Source organism: Scylla paramamosain, chromosome 9 (assembly GCF_035594125.1).
Source record: "Scylla paramamosain isolate STU-SP2022 chromosome 9, ASM3559412v1, whole genome shotgun sequence".
NCBI classification, from domain to species: Eukaryota; Metazoa; Arthropoda; class Malacostraca; order Decapoda; family Portunidae; genus Scylla; species Scylla paramamosain.
The window spans coordinates 11,935,476-11,955,672 of NC_087159.1; the positions used below are offsets into that span (position 1 = coordinate 11,935,476).

General features: G+C 43.0%; 1 protein-coding gene across 4 annotated transcripts in view; it reads right to left on the reverse strand.

The window, feature by feature from the left end:
* Positions 1 to 11,189: 11,189 nt before the first annotated feature.
* LOC135103610 (uncharacterized) overlaps positions 11,190 to 20,197 on the reverse strand; it is a 44,401-nt gene continuing 35,393 nt past the window's right edge. For 2 of the 4 annotated variants that reach the window (XR_010270135.1, XR_010270136.1), the window contains 5 exons: positions 14,104 to 14,455; positions 13,511 to 13,624; positions 13,066 to 13,248; positions 11,848 to 11,915; positions 11,190 to 11,700 (listed from right to left, as the gene is read on the reverse strand). The gene's annotated coding sequence lies outside the window, so the exon portion shown is untranslated. Of the gene's footprint in view, positions 11,701 to 11,847; positions 11,916 to 13,065; positions 13,249 to 13,510; positions 13,625 to 14,103; positions 14,456 to 17,404; positions 18,268 to 20,197 lie in introns of those variants that run through there. The other 2 variants (XR_010270133.1, XR_010270134.1) reach the window with 2 other exon arrangements.

The window sequence follows — 20,197 nt, forward strand, 5'->3', positions numbered from 1 at the left end:
GGTCACTCGCTCAGCCCAGTGTGCTCCTCTCGTGTGTGGGCTGAGGGGGATGCTTTTGTTTTTGGCCCGTAGGTGAGCGTCAGGGGTGAAGCTCCTGGACCACAGGAAGCCTGAGGGCGACGCGCCTCCATCAGCACAGGAAAGTACTGGTCTTACCTAAGCGGTGATGGGTCTTCCTTTCACGTGTAATGCATGGTGCGTATGTGCATGGTACTTTGTGTGCACTCAGGGCCATTGTGTGCAGCAAGGTGTGAAATACTCTCTTCCACTTCTTGAGAATGTATGAAGAAGAAACCGCTGCAAGAAATGTGAGTGGTAACCATGGAGGAGGTGCGAAGCGTTGCCGGCGAGGCTGGAAAACATATGTATCGCACAATATCTCAGTGTTATAGGCGTCGGGAAGTCCAGGTGGGGTTATTTCCGCTCGCGACCATCGCCCCGCCGCCCGCCGACCCTGACCAGCTAGATCCTACAGGAGGTGACCTACAGGAGAACACACACACACACACACACACACACACACACACACACACACACACACGCGGCGGTAGACAACTCCACAGTCTTTGATGTTGCCCGTGCGAGATCAATATTAAAGGCTTGCAGATAATTGATGCCTTGGCTGTGTATGAACGGATAATATTCTTTTGTGTTTAAAGATTCATGTGGAAGTCCTGAGGAAAGACTGGAGGACTGACGAGAAGGATAAAGCCAGATAAAATTGATAGTGAGTAGAGAACACTTGTCCCTGAAGCGCTGACAACTGCAGAGATCCTTAGGCCCCATTCTGAAAAAAAAGACAGTCATGCAGTCACCATAGGAATTTTGCAAAGTTATATTCCATTGCGACTTTCGATAAATGATGTGTAATTTGTTTCATCAGTTATTACAGAAGTGGAGGGGAAACGAGGCGCGGCTGTGTGAAGTAATGACTGCAAGTGTTTGGTAAATGGTTGATTACGAATGAAATTACAAAATTAATGAATGGTAACACTTGGGAGAACGAGAAAGTGTTTGATACAGTCTGTTGAGATACCTGGGAGGAGGGCCAGGGGAGGGGGAGAAAGGAGGAAGAGGGAAGCAGGTAGAGGGGGAAGGTTTCGGTGGGAGTGAGGGAGAAGACAAGGGGGAGGGCGCGGAGGGCGTGGAGGTGAAGGTGGAGGTGGGTGTCCTGAGCCTCGTCTGGGGCGGCCCATCCTGCCCTTGGCGGCGTCCTGCCTCCTGCCCCAGCACCGCCTCCGCCCCCGCCGCGGAGGAATACCCTACACACACACACACACATACACTATCACCACCACCACTCCCTACCACCACCCGTCCTCCCCCTACCACCGCCATCACTACAGCGCCACTGAATAACAGACTTAGTATGCCATGGGTGTATTGGGTCAACCCTCAGCCATCTCATAGACATCATATAACACGCCAGAGCTGCCCGCCCGCCCGCCTGCATGGTGGTCCGACTCGACCAACAAAACAGTTCGGATCGAGACTGAACAGCTGACTCGCACCGCCCTGTACCAAGTTTGGTGGGCAAACGAGCACCTTGGCAACACCTGAGGGAGGTAACTGTAGTGACTAGAGCGGCTAGCATCGGTCCTGCGTGCCAGGATAGCCGCTGATTCACGCCCCGGGAGTCGAAACGAGCACTGCAGCAGGGCGCCATCTGGGTTGTGATTTCAATACGGCCTTCTTGCTATTCTCTTCCCAATGAAGTTCCTGTTCATGCAAATGTTCTGTCTCCCAAACTCTCCCTCAAAAGTACAAGCTTGTATTATCAACTCAATTGAATTTTTAAAAACTCAAGTTGCTTATTTTATACTGACCACTGCCTTGAAATTAAGTCAAAAGTAACTCTAAATTAATATCAAAGCTGCTTCATAAGCGGCCCTAAGTGTCATCTGACACTTCCACGGAAGGAAGCTTGTTTTGCCTCTGCATTGTCCGGAGGGTCAAATTTCATTTCACTAATGTCAACAAGCCACAGTAACCATGAAGCTAGTTATCGCAATGGTTACGGATGTATATAATAATTCCGTCCATAGTGAATATTTAGTGTAGTAGCAAACAACGAGCTTTGGCTGGTCCCGTTAGCAAGGCGAGGCTGTCATGACACACGCAGTCACACAAGGAAGGTAAGTCCAGGCGGGGGGCGAGGTGTCTGTCCCTAGGGCGGTGAGGAGCAGCGTGCAGGAGGTCGTGTAGTGCCGCGTCAGGACCACCCGGTGCTCGGCGGGGCGGTGACTGAGGCAGGTGTTGGCTCTGGGGAACCTGTTTGTGGCGATTCAGTGTCTGATGACCACGGGGTGAATGACTCCGTGAGGGAGGAGCCGCCGAAGATCTGAGCAGCGGCACAGCCTAATTAGTCGCAGCTCAAAGAAGTTCCTGTTAGTACGAATGTTCTGTCTCCCAAAGTCTCCCTCTAAAGTACAGACATATTAATAACTAATTCAGATTTTAAAACCAATGTTGCTGTTTTTTTTTTTTTTTTTACTGACCACTGTCTCAAAATAAGATAAAAGAAAACTACAAAATAATACCAAAACTGCACAGACAACAATTCTGAAACCTTATGACTCCCATTAGGACTATTTTCAAAGGATACGTAAATTTTGAGCCGTTCTCATGATCTCTTTTTTCTACTGATGACGCACAATTCTTGTTAAACCATCACTAGAATTCTAAGAACACCCTTGGAAATCTCGGCAACTTCCAGGAAGGATTGTTATAATAAGTACTGGGCGAGTGGTTCACACTTGCCGTTCCATGAACGTAACAAACAACAGGATCGCGCACATTGCCTCCCTGTCCTATCACACACCGCAGACTTTTAGCCATCTCGCCCTCACCTCCTCGGGCATACTTCACGAAGGAGAAATTCCAAGAAAGCCTATTTTTTTCATGCTTGTCCCGGCGCCTCTCCAGCCCTTCTCGGAACACTCCAGCACACCAGACGGGGCGCAGCACGTTAGCATCATTTCACTTGCACTAATACTCTGCCCCATTGGATTAAACGCTCGGAATTAGATCACTTCAGCTGATAATTTGAATGAATGTTAAAAACCCCTGCAATTATGGAGGCTCAACGCTCTGATATTACGATAGCGGGAAATTACACGTTTGAGCGCTGCGTTAACGGTGACGGAGTGACGTGGGCGACCCGCGGCCGAGTTGTGGATCAAGTCATCTGCCTCGTGCACAGCCTGCGCGAGACTCTAGACTTGGTTCCCTGATTTTTATTTATACATAATTTACGTTTTTATTCAATATTCTGTACTTACACCTCATCTTTCCCATCATAATGCCACGCTGTCAGTGTTACTGGCCCGCGGTGGTGCTGCCTATGCGCCCCCCATGGTGCGGCGTCCCGGCCCTCCCGGCCCTATCATCCCTGCCGCCCCACCTAGCCTCCCGGTGCCCCGCGGCCGGAAGGAGGCGCAGCACAGGGTGGCACCTCATCCCCTGAGTCCTGTTCGCAGATACGTGCGATTTTTTTTTTTTTTTTTTTTTACCTTTGGGATGATAATTGGTGTGTGTGTGTGTGTGTGTGTGTGTGTGTGTGTGTGTGTGTGTGACGTTTGTTTGTTAAGCGATTAATCAACAAAACAACTTTAGCAGGTACAAGAAGGACCTCAACTCTCTCTCTCTCTCTCTCTCTCTCTCTCTCTCTCTCTCTCTCTCTCTCTCTCTCTCTCTCTCTCTCTCTCTCTCTCTCTCTTACAACTCACCCACACCCAGGCCCACTTCCCAAACCAACCTACAATACAAAACGCCAAGAAGAATTACACACCACGCTGCAGCTTCCGTCTACAGCATGCCAGCACCCCTTCACCTCTCCCTGCCCTGCCCTGGTTGCAATGATCACCTGCTTTTCGCTCCTCTTCTCGCCCTGCTTCCCCCAGCCCCACCCCTCCCTCGCCTCGCCAGCACCCCGCAGTGTTCTCTCGACGGGACGGTGATCGTGTCTTATCCTCAGTGTTCTATATCTCTGACGGTCGTAAGATTGTTGACTTTAGAGGCTCTACACCATCTGGAGAGAGAGAGAGAGAGAGAGAGAGAGAGAGAGAGAGAGAGAGAGAGAGAGAGAGAGAGAGAGAGAGAGAGAGGAGAGGGAGAGGAAGAGGAGTTATCAAAGCTTTCTCTTCACATATTGACAACAAGGTACCCAGTGAGTGGCTGTCAGGAAAGAAGAACGGCTCTGACTGAAAGGGGTTTATTATTTTCATTGTGTGTGTGTGTGTGTGTGTGTGTGTGTGTGTGTGTGTGTGTGTGTGTGTGTGTTTAGGATATGTAGTTTTACGCTGCTCTAATAGGGAAACACGTGTGCAAGCTAGTCAACCCTATTTTTTCTCCACCTCTTCCTCTTCTTTCTCTTTTTCTTTTCTTCTTCTTCTTCTTCTTCTTCTTCTTCTTCTTCTTCTTCTTCTTCTTCTTCTTCTTCTTCTTCTTCTCTCCTCTTTCTCCTCCCCCTCCTCCTCCTCCTCCATTATAGTAACGTGACATCGATGAGAGAGAGAGAGAGAGAGAGAGAGAGAGAGAGAGAGAGAGAGAGAGAGAGAGAGAGAGAGAGAGAGAGAGAGAGAGAAAGAAAGAGAGACAGGAATCAGACATGTCGTGATCTATAATTACAACACACACACACACACACACACACACACACACACGGTCAGAGGAGTGTCTGTAGAGGTCAATGTCCCTCTCTAGGTGCGCCTCACAACTCAGCCGGGCTATAAATACTGGCGCACCATAACAAAGCCATAAGGGAACACACGCCCGGGAGAAGGTGAGGACCGAGATGCGTGGGACGATACCGGGCTGGGGTTGAGGGACGCTGCATGAAGAGCCTGTGCAGTGGTGGTGGTATTATTATTATTATTATTAGTAATAGTAGTAGTAGTAGTAGTAGTAGTAGTGGTGGTGGTGGTAGTGGTGGTGGTGGTGGTGGTGGTAGTGGTGGTGATGGTGGTAACTAGTACTGGTATTTTTGTAGTAGTATGAATGGTAATAGTTTTAGTGGGATTGGTAACAGTAATAGTAGGGAAAGTAGTAGTAGTAGTAATAGTAGTAGTAGTAGTAATGATAATAGTGATACGCATGTAGGTTTTATGCTACTAAAATCAGAGAGAGAGAGAGAGAGAGAGAGAGAGAGAGAGAGAGAGAGAGAGAGAGAGAGAGAGAGAGAGAGAGAGAGAGAGAGAGAGAGAGAGAGAGAGAGAATCAGAATCAAAGTCCAAAAGCAAAAGACAACTCACAAAGGGAAAGGAAGGAATCGAACATGGCTTATCGCAAATCATGATGAAAACAGAGACGACGATGGGCGGCGCTGCGGGGCATAAGAGCACTGACTGACTTTCCCAGAACACTCCTCACATTACTCGCCGCTTACAGACATATCCAATACCACGCCCTCCCTCATCCCCTTCCTTCAACTAGCACCCATCCTTCCCACGAGAACTCCTGCCGGGGCTATGGGAGACTCAGGAGGGTGTGGACAGCAGACGTAGGAACAGCAGAAGGAAGAGGGACAGTTAAGCGGAAGGTTGTGTGTTGCATACCCGGGCGACTAACCCTATCCGCTTGCCCTTGACTTCGGAGATGACCGCTGCCGCCCTCGCTACTTTCTTCTTTCAAACGCTGCGACGGGACAAGAAGTAAAGGAGAGAGAGGAGGCGGTGGACGAGGAGCAGGGGGTGATATTAGTACAGAACGAGGAGAAGGAGGTAAAAGAATATAAACTACGGAACTGAAAGAGGAAGTGGTGGACGAAGAGGACATAATATCAGTACAGGACGAGAAGGAATTAAATGAATATAAACTAAGGAACTGACGGTGATGCTAAGTAAGGGATGCTGAGAAGAGAAGAAAGAGGACTAGATGGACGAGGAGCAGATACATTAGTACTGGACGAGGAGAAGGAAGTAAAGGAATATAAATTAAGGGAACTGATGGTGATCCGAAGTAGAGGATGTTAAGGGTTTGGTCAGATAATGATAGGGAACAGAAATCGAAAACTACACAAGGGAAACGAGGCTGGTTGTTTATATAGATTCTGTTGATGGTGATGGTGAAGGTGTGGCAGGACTGCAACGTAAAGAAGTGATGGTGGCGATCCGAGAGAAAGGATGAGTGAAGATGAAAATGTTGAGGATTATTGAGGGTTAGGTCAGGTAATGATTGGGAACAGAAAACGAAAATGAAGCAACGCAGACGAGGAAAGAGTTGTATAGGTATTGCTGATGATGGTGGTGGAGGTGGTGGCGGGTCCATAACTCCCGTTTTATAAGGGCTAACTCACACAATCACAGGAGGGAATACTGTGATGAGCTGCACCTTGGCAAACACATATTCAGGTCTCTTTATTAGCCTTCAGTCCGTCCGTGTTAGCTCAAAACCGTCTTGATTCGTGTGTTCAGAAATCAGTCATTTCATAATATCTATCTATCTATCTATCTATCTATCTATCTATCTATCTATCTATCTAGAGAGAGAAAGATAGAGAGAGAGAGAGAGAGAGAGAGAGAGAGAGAGAGAGAGAGAGAGAGAGAGAGAGAGAGAGAGAGAGAGAGAGAGAGAGAGAGAGAGAGAGAAGAATTACAAGAAAAAAGAACACTGCAGAGATGAAGAAAGAGGAGAAAGATAAAGAGATGTGAAGGACCAATAAAAACTGCATTCAGGAGAAAGAAGAAGAAGAAAGAGCCAGACAAACAGGCGGGTCATGGATGCCTGGGGGATGAAGACACGGGGGGGAGGAAGAGGAGGAGGGGGAGAGGGAGAGGGAGAGATCCGCTGTAGAAGCCTGACGGGTGACTCACAGGGCGGGCCAGCGAGTGATGCAGCGGGGAGGATGAAAACCCGTAGTGCAAGAGGACGATCTGCTGGCGGCGAGTCATGAGGGAGTTTTGTCAGCGTGGGCAGGGAAGGGAATGGGATGCTGGCAGTGGGCAGATAATGGCCAACTCCGGTGGGACCTGGGGTGTGGCTAACTTCAGGCCCCACAACTAATGAATGAACAAGTGGAGTGAACTGATGGTTGATAGATGGTTGATTGCCTGATTGACACACTTCAGGTCCGACTATTATCTATTTCAGATCCCATGAGACATCGTTTTTCGCAAATATCTTCTAAACAAACAGCTGAATCAATATGACATTTTTGGCACAGCTTGTGACATCATCCCTTAATTTATGACATCATATTGCGTTGCCAAATGTACTTCATTAAGAAGTTTGCTCTTGACTTTCAAAGGGAAGTTGACAAGAGCCGAGTAGACACTCGGGCAGGGAAGGTTTTGCGTGACGTAGTTATAACGTGTATCACTCAGCCACCTCTCCCTTCCCTCCCGTCTTCCCCTCCTTCCATCCTCGCCCTCCTGCCCACCATCCCATACTTCGCACCCACGCGGACATCGTAGCATGTAGGCCATGATCGAGAGCGATGAAGCATTCCTTCCACCTCAGCATGTGGTTATACAGCTACGGCCGCACGCCCTTCAATTACCGCGTGAATTTTTCCGCCCACTAAGCACCGCATAGCAGTCAAACAAGCTAAAACTGCGATCATGACCGTTTGCGTAAAGGATCCAATCATATTCAATGTATACTTTTGAATTATCTACCACTAAAGACATGTTATATGTGCATGGCTTTATGTCTCTTGTACAAGAGAGAGAGAGAGAGAGAGAGAGAGAGAGAGAGAGAGAGAGAGAGTGTGTGTGTGTGTTTAGGCACACATCACTTAATTACCGAAAAATCAAAGCACTTCCATTCATTTTCCTCATTTCTGAAAAATAATTTGAGTAACAAATTAAGAAAATGATTAACAAATTAAGAAATGCATAAACAAGTATACCAATGGATAGAAAATTACATCCACAAGCAATCAAATTCATTATTAAAGAGTAAGTGAAAGACAATATAAAAATTCTCTCTCTCTCTCTCTCTCTCTCTCTCTCTCTCTCTCTCTCTCTCTCTCTCTCTCTCTCTCTCTCTCTCTCTCTCACCTGAAATATGGTGGTGAGTGGACGCTCCCTCTCACCTGCCCTCTAACTCAGCTTCGCGTCGTTTGCCTGTCCAATAGTTGGATCAAGAGTGCTCTCTTGCTGCCAATTCTGGTGCTGCTGGCGGAGACACAGCACCACAGAGCATCTGGTCCAGGTCCACTTTCGGTTTTGGAGAAAGACTTGGCGATGAGTGAGAAAGACGACCAAGTTTACGACCATTGGCCCGGCCTGTCTCACTCAGCCGGAAGAAGGCCATCACCTACCTTTGAGACCCACAGTCGGTCCCCGTCACCACGGCCTGCAACTGGCTGTGTTCCTAAGACCACACATCTATGATGCCCTCAACTGCAGTGGAGGATCTCGGTCAATGATTTCCCAAAGTCTCCCGTCTGAGAAAAGATAATGATCCTCAATGCAACATCTACACCACATACCCTCCTCACATGACGACCCTTGCGGACTGCGTCCTCCCTCCCAACGTACCTCGCAATTCTCACATGAGACTGCTGATGTCAAGTTGCGTTGGCTGGAAGAGGTGAATCGTGCTTTCAAACTCGAACGCAGTTTGGCCGAGGTAAAGAAGGCTGCAGTAACTTCCCGATTCGTGTACGTAGCGAGGAATCGCCCGGATTTTTTAAGTAGTGCGGAACGAGGTGACTTTCTTGCTCTTCCTCTTACCCGGCAGGATTTTCCTGACAGGCTTCGCAAATTGCCAACCTATTTTCTCCCTCGTTACCCGGTTGGCGCCGACCCTAATCTCAGCAAGGAGATGTAGGAAATCTATTTTGCTCGTCGATTCTATCAGGACGTGCAGCCTATCAGCAGGATTGTGATCACGTTGACTATATAGGGCCCAATACCATCGTCTACTGAATTCAGCTTCCTTCCTTGTCTTCCACCTTGTGGGATACGTAAACTTAAAATTTACCATCTTGTTATAAGTGCTGGGGTACTGGCCACATACCCCGCTGTTGCTCGGCTCCTGAGAAGTGTGCGTGATGTGCTGGGAGTCACGAATCGCGCACGTACTGTCATCGCGCCCCACTACTTCCACCCACGACCACACATGACCCGACCACATGTCCACCGCCGCCACCTCCTGACGTTAACGCGCACTGGAAGTATCCTTGCTGTCAGGAGCCTGGAGTAAGCGTTTGGTATGGCTGTTCACAACATAAGACCGCGTCTACATCGCCGCTCAATCAGCCACCCCCGCCACCAATTCACACACACTTGACGTCTCTACTCCTGCATCTCCCTCTCCACAGGTGCAGGCTATTCGCAACATTGTGGAAAAGCTTATGAGCCGATGTGCCTCCTCGGAATCACAACTGGATACCACTGAAGCTCGCATGTTTAGCATGGTTGTCATTCAAGCCAAGACAGAAGCCACACTTGCTACCTTGGTGGAGACGCAGCAGGCTTCCATCACTCACTCACAGAAAGGTTTGAAGCTTTTCTCACTCGCTTTGAGGATGTAAGTTAGCAGGCACCCTCCTCTCGTGGCCACCTGCGCACCGCCACTCCCTCCAAGCCCGGTTCCCGCTCTACAGTCAATCGTAACGTTAGCTGACAGGCCACGGCAGTAACACATTGTGTCATGGAATACTTGCTGCATTACATCCTTTGACAAATTTTCTTCATTACAGGTTTATGTGCACAGACATCACCCTCAAGCAGTTTTAAAATTCAAGAGACTGTTGTGGCCCCTTATGAAATCAAGCGCGCCCCCACTCTCTCAGAATACACTTCTTACGTTCATCTGGTACGAAATGGCCTTGTCACTTACGATCACCCCTTACAGAACAAAATTCAACGCAACTCCACTGATGCAGAGACGACCTTCCTGTTGCTTGAGGTGGCAGCGGTATACGGTGTTCACACAAAACCAAAGTTAGTCGTGCTACCTTTTCTTAGTAAAACCCATGGGGTCTAGAACGAGTGGCAGCATTAGTCACAGTGACTAACATAATGTTAGTCAATTTGTGACTAACTGAGCACTCAACCTGAGTATGGTCTTACTCAAATATATCTGACTAATGCCTTCGTACTGTTCACTGCTTCTACTAACCACATTAGTAAAGTGGATCATAGGTTAGTCAATTAAATGACTAATTAGTTAGTCTTTCTTAGGCAGATGATGAATCATTAGTACCTTTAATACTAGCAGCTAGCTACTGCTGTCTCAAGGTTAGGGAAAGAATAGGTAATAAATTCAATATATTCATATACAATTAAATGTTCCCTCCATTTCATTGCATTAAAAAAAAATAAATAAAAAAATAAACACTATAATTTTTATCATCTATAGTATAATATGCTTTTCACTTGAACATTTAACAGAAAGCTCCCCTCAAAACTGTAATGATATATAAAACAGATGTAAAAAATAAACTCCATTAGTAACACTTCATCCTAGCATGAGAAAAAAAAAAAGCAACACAAAAACAACCTGTTTGACAAGCCATTAAGTAAATAATACACATTTGTGAGTATTAATCACTAAAACTTGCAATGTAGAAAAGAAAGTAAGCATCTCTTAAGATATGAATATTAAATCTTCCTCCCATTCATAAACTAAAGGAAAAAATATGTAAGTAAAGTTAACATAAATTAAATGTAAGGAGTTACAGACTCTGTAAAGAATAATTAATTAGTCCACTGCTAATCATTATATCACAGTACTTTTAAGAAACTTAGGGAAACAACCAGTGCAAAAATAGACATTTAACCTTATTTGTACAAGCTTTTAACCCAGATCATATCCATATGTCACCATTAATCCTTTAAAGCCACACAAAAAAAGAAAATGAGTATTTCTATGGGATATACTAACTAAACAAATCTACAGAAATGCTCAGAACAGTAATAAAGAAGCTTCACGTATCACTTGCAATAACATAGAGAAATAAAAAAAAAAGGTAAAAAATGCATAAAAAATCAAATAAAAATATATGCATCATATGGTACATGAAGAATACTTCCCAATTTGGAGAGAGAGAGAGAGAGAGAGAGAGAGAGAGAGAGAGAGAGAGAGAGAGAGATGAGAGAGAGAGAGAGAGAGAGAGAGAGAGAGAGAGAGAGAGAGAGTATGTCTACTCTCCATTCATTATATATATATATATATATATATATATATATATAAAACATAAGATAACAATTCAGTAAGATTTCATGAATACTGGGTTGGGGGGAAGGGGAAGTACAGGTATTTCCTTTTCCTTTTAGAAAACTTATTAACATAATGTTATGTATTTATTTCACTGATTAATCTTTAACTAGTAATTGACTAGTGTGTGTGTGTGTGTGTGAGAGAGAGAGAGAGAGAGAGAGAGAGAGAGAGAGAGAGAGAGAGAGAGAGAGAGAGAGAGAGAGAGAGAGAGAGAGGGGCATTATGTGTGGAGTTGAATATATTTGGAAGCAGATTTATGCATTTTTGTAGCTCAATTCTGTCTTTACTTCATTGAGTTTTACAAGTAGAGATCTTGTTTTTGAAGTGTTACCTTTGTCATACTTGATACCTAAGAGATGGGATGTTGTGAAACGGAGGAAATGTTCACAATTTTTTTGGGTGTTCAATATTAAACACAAAGCCCTGCTACCAATGAGACTACAGCCATAGAAATACATGTTGGTTCAGCTACAAGTGCACCATCAAATACACACTAGACTGCCCTGTTCTTAGTTCTTCTTCTGTTACCTTAAAGAAGAAATAATAGTGTAAACATTAATAACATTTTGACATTAAAATAAAATTTATATGTAGATGTATATCTTAAGGTGATAATATATTCAGAAATTTCAATATATACACACCACTCTAAAATCAAAGGTACTGAAATTTAACCTTAGTAAAAATGGAGTCTTTCCTTTCTCCAAGCAGGTGAAGTAACCCCAATATAACTAAGCAAGCATCTGGTGCAAATAAATAAATATATAAATAAATATGATAATAAGTAAATCAAATAAACAAAAGAAAATTAACTGTGTAAGGAAAAAGTGAAGATATGGTCACATCCAATAGGACAGTCCACTAATTTGAGTACCAATCTTTTAAAAGTCTCCTGTAATTATTGCTTTATCACATAAGAATTAACAAAAATAAAGCTCCTCGATGGTTCTACTAATTATATGAATGACAAGCATTTTGATTGAATGCTCAGAACGACCAGTATACTAATGATTTTTGTCCTTTGTGTCACAGCAGCAAATCTTTTGTACGAGTATGCGGTTATGTTTTTTACTTGAGACACTATTTGGGTAATATCATAATGCAATAATGCTTTGTCTAGCAAGTCCTCGTAAGAATATGATGAGTACTGATCGAAAAAAAAAAAAAGAAAAAGAAAGAAAACCCCAGCTGAACCTACATGCCCCGACATAACGCACTGATGTTCCGAACTCCCGATTCTTCTCATCATATCAACCAAAACAGTGTGAGAAGTCCTGAACTTCATCACAACCATGGAAGAAACCTTTATCAGACTGTTTGCACTTGCGCTAGTGCCGGCAAAGGTGACTCCAAGAATTCTATCTCCACACGAATTAGTGACCTGTCTTATTGGACTGCAAGGGAAGAGGATGCAGCTAACATTTCTAAAAAGATTGATAATATTTACATTTTAAATTTCAAATTGGACAGCCTATTGGGTTTATTTACACTAGAAATAATGTCTTTCCTTACGAGAGAGAGAGAGAGAGAGAGAGAGAGAGAGAGAGAGTGAGAGAGAGAGAGAGAGAGAGAGAGAGAGAGAGAGAGAGATGCTTTACACCTATTAAAATCTTTAACATCACTTATGCTGCAAACAATTATTTAGCCATAGCACTCAGCCAAAAATTTGATAGCAGAGCAGGAATTTAACAATTAAATTAGTACCTTTATAGAAATTGGTGCAAGCATTACAGTTAGATAGGTCATGCTTAATACAATGTTTGGTTTTTGCATGCAGCATAGTTTCATGAATACTAGACTTATAAAAGTGAAAGATGCATTGCTAATGATGAAAAGATACATATATTAAATTGCTACCAGCTACTGAAATGAACAAATTGAACTAGACATTACTCGCATTGACTTTCATCGTGGTCATAGAGTTCAAGTAAGGTTTCCATATACAGAGGAACTGCTTTTCTTTTTTTTGAGAATGGCAATTATTGGGAGCCTATATTTCTCCAGCCCTTTCAAAACTGCTACTCTTGGGTCTGGTTCATCTGCTTGTGGTTCTAATCTCAGGAACTCCTTGATTATCTGTAAAGATATAAGCATCAAATAATTATAAGTGAAGGTTACAGAAATGAGCATCTGCAATAACTGTACTTAGTTATGAGTGCTTATCTCCCGTCACTGAGGCCTTTGAGCCTGAGAGGGAGAATGGAAGTACTGGTAGTTAAATATCAATTACCTACTATAAAATATAAATAGCTATATATATTATAGCCCTACAAATAAAGTTGACAATTAGTAACAATATGTAGCAAAATCCATAAAGTGTACATATATACACACTTACGCCATCAAAAGTCTGAATCCACGGGTACAAGTTCAGGATTTCTGCTACAAGAATGTTCCCATTGATTATTTTTTTGCATCTCTCAGAGAGTGTCAACTGCATGAGGCATTCAGCCTGAGGAAAATCATTAAAGTAAAATTAGTTTTCATAAGTTGACTGTCCCGCCAGCCTCTCTCTCTCCTTCATAATATATATATATATATATATATATATATATATATATATATATATATATATATATATATATATATATATATATATATATATATATATATATATATATATGAGGCGCGCGGTGCAACAACGACGTAACCGTGAAATTTTCCATTTCTCGGTTACGTCGTTGTTGCACCGCGCGCCTCATATAATATATATATATATATATATATTATAATATATATATATATATATATATATATATATATATATATATATATATATATATATATATATATATACGAGCATCATTTTTCAGTGGCTATCCACCAGTACCATTGAAATTGCTTACATAAGAGCAGGTATTTTTAAACAACACCAGTAAAGAAGTCTCTGAAATATAAAAGAGATAAATCAAGCGTACAAATATCACATACCTTATCTAACTCAGGATCTTTCTTCATCCAATGTAGAGCAAGCCACTGTCTATGTCTCTCTAATGACTCATCATCTTATGAATGGGGCCTTGGTGGAAGGTAAGCCTTTACTCCATACATCAGTGGACACGTAGTCTCTTTTGGCGCTATGCAAGGGATCTTCTTTTTACTCGACGTCACCTCAGTCACTGAGGAATCCTGCCTCTTTCTTGAATTCTGAAACTTGCGCTGGATGCGCAATTTCCATTGCAGCTGCAATTCATGCTCCTCGAGATCACTGTTTCTCAGGATGGCAGGAAATGATGTCAAAACAGCATTTGCCATATTCATATACTGTTCTGATGTTGGATAGCTGAAATATGATAATGATAATAATAATAATAATAATAATAATAATAATAATAATAATAATAATAATAATAATAATAATAACATATTATTAATAATAATGTCACAATACCTTGATATGTAATAATGATGATAACAATAATAATGATAATATCAATCTAGCTAACTATATAGATGGCTTAACTCCTTTTATTATATTATTATTATCATTATTATTATTATTATTATTATTATTATTATTATTGTTGTTCTTCTTCTTAACAATCACCTAATTGTGCTTTTGTCCCAGTGAAATTGGCAGATAGTGGGTACACTATCCAAAATGATGAATTTTTTTTTACTGACACTGAAGCACTGAACAGCACGGAATGAATATGGCACTGATGTGTGTGAAGCGACCTTAACCCGTATCCATATTCCCGAAGTCTGGTAATGTTTCGGCCCATTTACTCTTGTAGCGGTTAGGTTAGGTTAGATTAAGTTACGTATTGGTAATTTTGTGCGAGAATCTCAATGAGACTATTTTAGGGAGAATCCTACAGTTAGTTTTGGAGCTACAGCCTAGTGTCCATACAGCCTGGCGGACGACTCCTTCCAGACTTCAGGAATATGCATTCTGGCCCTTCACAAGAACTGACATCAGATCCCGGTATGAACACAGGCGGTGCATCCCATGTTCTTTTGTGTTTCTTCTCATTGCCTTCCCATTATATATATATATATATATATATATATATATATATATATATATATATATATATATATATATATATATATATATATATATATATATATATACTCGTATATATATATATATAACACTCAACATCCCTACATGCAACAAAACTTACCAAAACACACTCAAAATACACTCAAAACATCCAAAACACAACCAAAACACATCACAACACCCCCAAAATACCCACTACACTCACCTAAACACAACCAAATATTGAATATTCACTCAAAACACCCCGTAACATCTAAAAACATCCAAATAACCCACCCTAACCACGCTAAATTTATCCAAAACACACTCAAAGCACCCCAATATACCTAAAACTCATCCAAACAAACTCAAAAGATTTAAAACACCCAAAATACACTACAACACCCCAAAACTCATCAAAACATCCAAAACACACTTAAAGCACCACTCAACACCACAAACACGCCACAAACACACCCTTAAAGACCCAAAACTACTTGCACACAATCAAATACACCTCAAAAGACCCGACACACACATCCAAACTCACCGAAACACTTAAAACAGAAAATAAACCCAAAACAAACTCACTACACCTCAATATACCCCCAAACACACCCATAACACACAAAAAACATCCCACAATATACTCAAAATACCCCACACGACTCAAACCACTTACAATATAACTAAAAACATCCTAAACCACATTTAAAACACCCAAAATTCACCCCAAAACACAATGATAACAGCAAATATACACCCAAAACACACCTAAACACCACCAAAACACACTCTAAACACCCCACAACATTCCTACATACATCCTAAACACCTAAAACACCCAAAACACACCAATTATTACAGAGAACTGCAGCGCAGCAAGGGAAACTAAGCTAAATATTGTTTACCTGTTTTGCCTCCTCCTCCATTTCTTTTTATTTCTTCCTTCTCCTCTTTCATTTCTCTTATTTTCTTCCTTCTACTACAACTATCTACACGCCTGACTTTAGAAACAGCTGGAAATACTTGGAAAACACTGGAAATTACGGTAAATATTGAGGAGACACTGGAGCAGACCGAGTCCGGAATCCTTGATGACGTCACAGGCGAGGTGCCGGCGCCCCGCTGCCATACGTACGTAAGGTATTTCATTTTGAAATTGACCCATAGAAAAAATGAAGCTAGGCTCGAATGCATTATATATTCTGACTTGACAATTACTTTAATTAATATTCACAATATCAAAACACCTCCAGTCTCAGTAGTTATAAAGAAATATTATGTGAAATATGGAAAAAGTGTTGGAAATTTTGACACCATTAAAAACACTGAAAAGTCCACCTATTCCACTTTACACTGGTAAAAAAAAACATTTTAAAAAATCTGAACTATTTTTTAAAATAATGCACACTTAGTTACAAGCTACAATAAAAAAATAAAGAAGCTAAAAAATGACAAAATCACCACTTTCAACGGGACAATAAGCCTATTCAAATTCCACATACTTAACTCAACAGGAACGTAACATACTTTAAAAATCATAAACGATTTTTTTGAAGCAATAAAATCTTCATTAAAGCCTCAAATAAAAAAGCCAAAAACCAGGCTGGGTAAATTTCACCGTACAAACTGCCCCTTATTTACATAAAAAACAACACCAAATTCGGCACATTTACTTAACTGAAGCAAGAAAAACACTTCAAAAGCAACGAAATATTTTTAGAAACCATAAAATCTTACTATACAAGCCAAATAAATTAATTCTGAAAAATTTAAAAAAATATTGGAACCAACAAGCCGGAACAGGTGCCAGTCCATCATGGCGGCCCTCGGGGGCGACCTCAGGGGGGGAGCCGGCGGCCATGTTGCCTTATTTATTCCTATATAACACCAAAACCAGGCAATGACGGATATATCTGACCAGCGGATATGAAGGCTAGACATGTGGATCCATCTTGTGATATGTTAGGCTTACAATAAGTGAGAGACGAGGCAAATAATGGATAATAACACAGCTGACGGCTTGTTTACATATTGGCGAACATTAAATATTTGAATAAATTTCCAACTCTTTCCAGACTCAGACGTAAACAAAACCTAAATATAAATAATTAACCCCTAAAAAAACTAAATAACGAATAATGAATCCTAAATAAACGAATACAAGACACTACAGGGAGGATTAGGGTGTTGTGAAGGCAGTAAGGCTGACTGAGGAGAGACTGGCCCCGCTGGACTCACCTTACGTACTCGTGCCTCTCTGGTGATGCTTGACGGTGCTTGGTGCAGGAAGAAGGTGTCGGGAAGACGGAAACACTGGTTAATAGAGCGTGTAGGGCAAGATTGACCAGTGCTGACCAAAACACTGCAGCCAGCCAGCCGCTCGCCGTGGTAACTCCCCAGCGCCACCTGTCACTGATCCAACACCCACCCACCCACACACACACACACACACACACACACACACAAAAGTTGACATGCTATCAAATAATATGTCAAATAATATAAATATCCTCACTTCCTGACTCTCCTTTCCCCACTCCACCCCCGATAAGTGATTATGAACGCAATCTTCACTCAGTGCGGCACCGTGTCACCGCAGCAAACACGAACCAGGGCAGAATAGGCTCAACTGAAATGCTCCTACTCTCTCTCTCTCTCTCTCTCTCTCTCTCTCTCTCTCTCTCTCTCCTCACGACTGTTTTTCAAAGCTATAAAGATGATTATCAGGGTTTTCAATGGTGTTTCTCCTGTTATTAATGTAGAAATGTTGTTAATCTGTCACTAAAACCGTAAAAATACCCTTGAAGACCTGTGCAACTACTGACAGAGAGAGAGAGAGAGAGAGAGAGAGAGAGAGAGAGAGAGAGAGAGAGAGAGAGAGAGAGAGAGAGAGAGAGAGATAACTAGCAATAACACTCACACACACATACACACACCAGTGCATTTATAAACCTTCAAATTTCCCGCACTTTTTCAATGCCTAGGAAGGAGGGAGCGCGAGAGGACATCGCGGACATCGTAGCATGTAGGCCATGATCGAGAGCGATGAAGCATTCCTTCCACCTCAGCATGTGGTTATACAGCTACGGCCGCACGCCCTTCAATTACCGCGTGAATTTTTCCGCCCACTAAGCACCGCATAGCAGTCAAACAAGCTAAAACTGCGATCATGACCGTTTGCGTAAAGGATCCAATCATATTCAATGTATACTTTTGAATTATCTACCACTAAAGACATGTTATATGTGCATGGCTTTATGTCTCTTGTACAAGAGAGAGAGAGAGAGAGAGAGAGAGAGAGAGAGAGAGAGAGAGAGAGAGAGAGAGAGAGAGAGAGAGAGAGAGAGAGAGAGAGTGTGTGTGTGTGTTTAGGCACACGTCACTTAATTACCGAAAAATCAAAGCACTTCCATTCATTTACCTCATTTCAGAAAAATAATTTGAGTAACAAATTAAGAAAATGATTAACAAATTAAGAAATGCATAAACAAGTATACCAATGGATAGAAAATTACATCCACAAGCAATCAAATTCATTATTAAAGAGTAACTGAAAGACAATATAAAAATTCTCTCTCTCTCTCTCTCTTCCTCTCTCTCTCTCTCTCTCTCTCTCTCTACTCTCTCTCTCTCTCTCTCTCTCACCTGAAATATGGTGGTGAGTGGACGCTCCCTCTCACCTGCCCTCTAACTCAGCTTCGCGTCGTTTGCCTGTCCAATAGTTGGATCAAGAGTGCTCTCTTGCTGCCAATTCTGGTGCTGCTGGCGGAGACACAGCACCACAGAGCATCTGGTCCAGGTCCACTTTCGGTTTTGGAGAAAGACTTGGCGATGAGTGAGAAAGACGACCAAGTTTACGACCATTGGCCCGGCCTGTCTCACTCAGCCGGAAGAAGGCCATCACCTACCTTTGAGACCCACAGTCGGTCCCCGTCACCACGGCCTGCAACTGGCTGTGTTCCTAAGACCACACATCTATGATGCCCTCAACTGCAGTGGAGGATCTCGGTCAATGATTTCCCAAAGTCTCCCGTCTGAGAAAAGATAATGATCCTCAATGCAACATCTACACCACATACCCTCCTCACATGACGACCCTTGCGGACTGCGTCCTCCCTCCCAACGTACCTCGCAATTCTCACATGAGACTGCTGATGTCAAGTTGCGTTGGCTGGAAGAGGTGAATCGTGCTTTCAAACTCGAACGCAGTTTGGCCGAGGTAAAGAAGGCTGCAGTAACTTCCCGATTCGTGTACGTAGCGGGGAATCGCCCGGATTTTTTAAGTAGTGCGGAACGAGGTGACTTTCTTGCTCTTCCTCTTACCCGGCAGGATTTTCCTGACAGGCTTCGCAAATTGCCAACCTATTTTCTCCCTCGTTACCCGGTTGGCGCCGACCCTAATCTCAGCAAGGAGATGTAGGAAATCTATTTTGCTCGTCGATTCTATCAGGACGTGCAGCCTATCAGCAGGATTGTGATCATGTTGACTATATAGGGCCCAATACCATCGTCTACTGAATTCAGCTTCCTTCCTTGTCTTCCACCTTGTGGGATACGTAAACTTAAAATTTACCATCTTGTTATAAGTGCTGGGGTACTGGCCACATACCCCGCTGTTGCTCGGCTCCTGAGAAGTGTGCGTGATGTGCTGGGAGTCACGAATCGCGCACGTACTGTCATCGCGCCCCACTACTTCCACCCACGACCACACATGACCCGACCACATGTCCACCGCCGCCACCTCCTGACGTTAACGCGCACTGGAAGTATCCTTGCTGTCAGGAGCCTGGAGTAAGCGTTTGGTATGGCTGTTCACAACATAAGACCGCGTCTACATCGCCGCTCAATCAGCCACCCCCGCCACCAATTCACACACACTTGACGTCTCTACTCCTGCATCTCCCTCTCCACAGGTGCAGGCTATTCGCAACATTGTGGAAAAGCTGATGAGCCGATGTGCCTCCTCGGAATCACAACTGGATACCACTGAAGCTCGCATGTTTAGCATGGTTGTCATTCAAGCCAAGACAG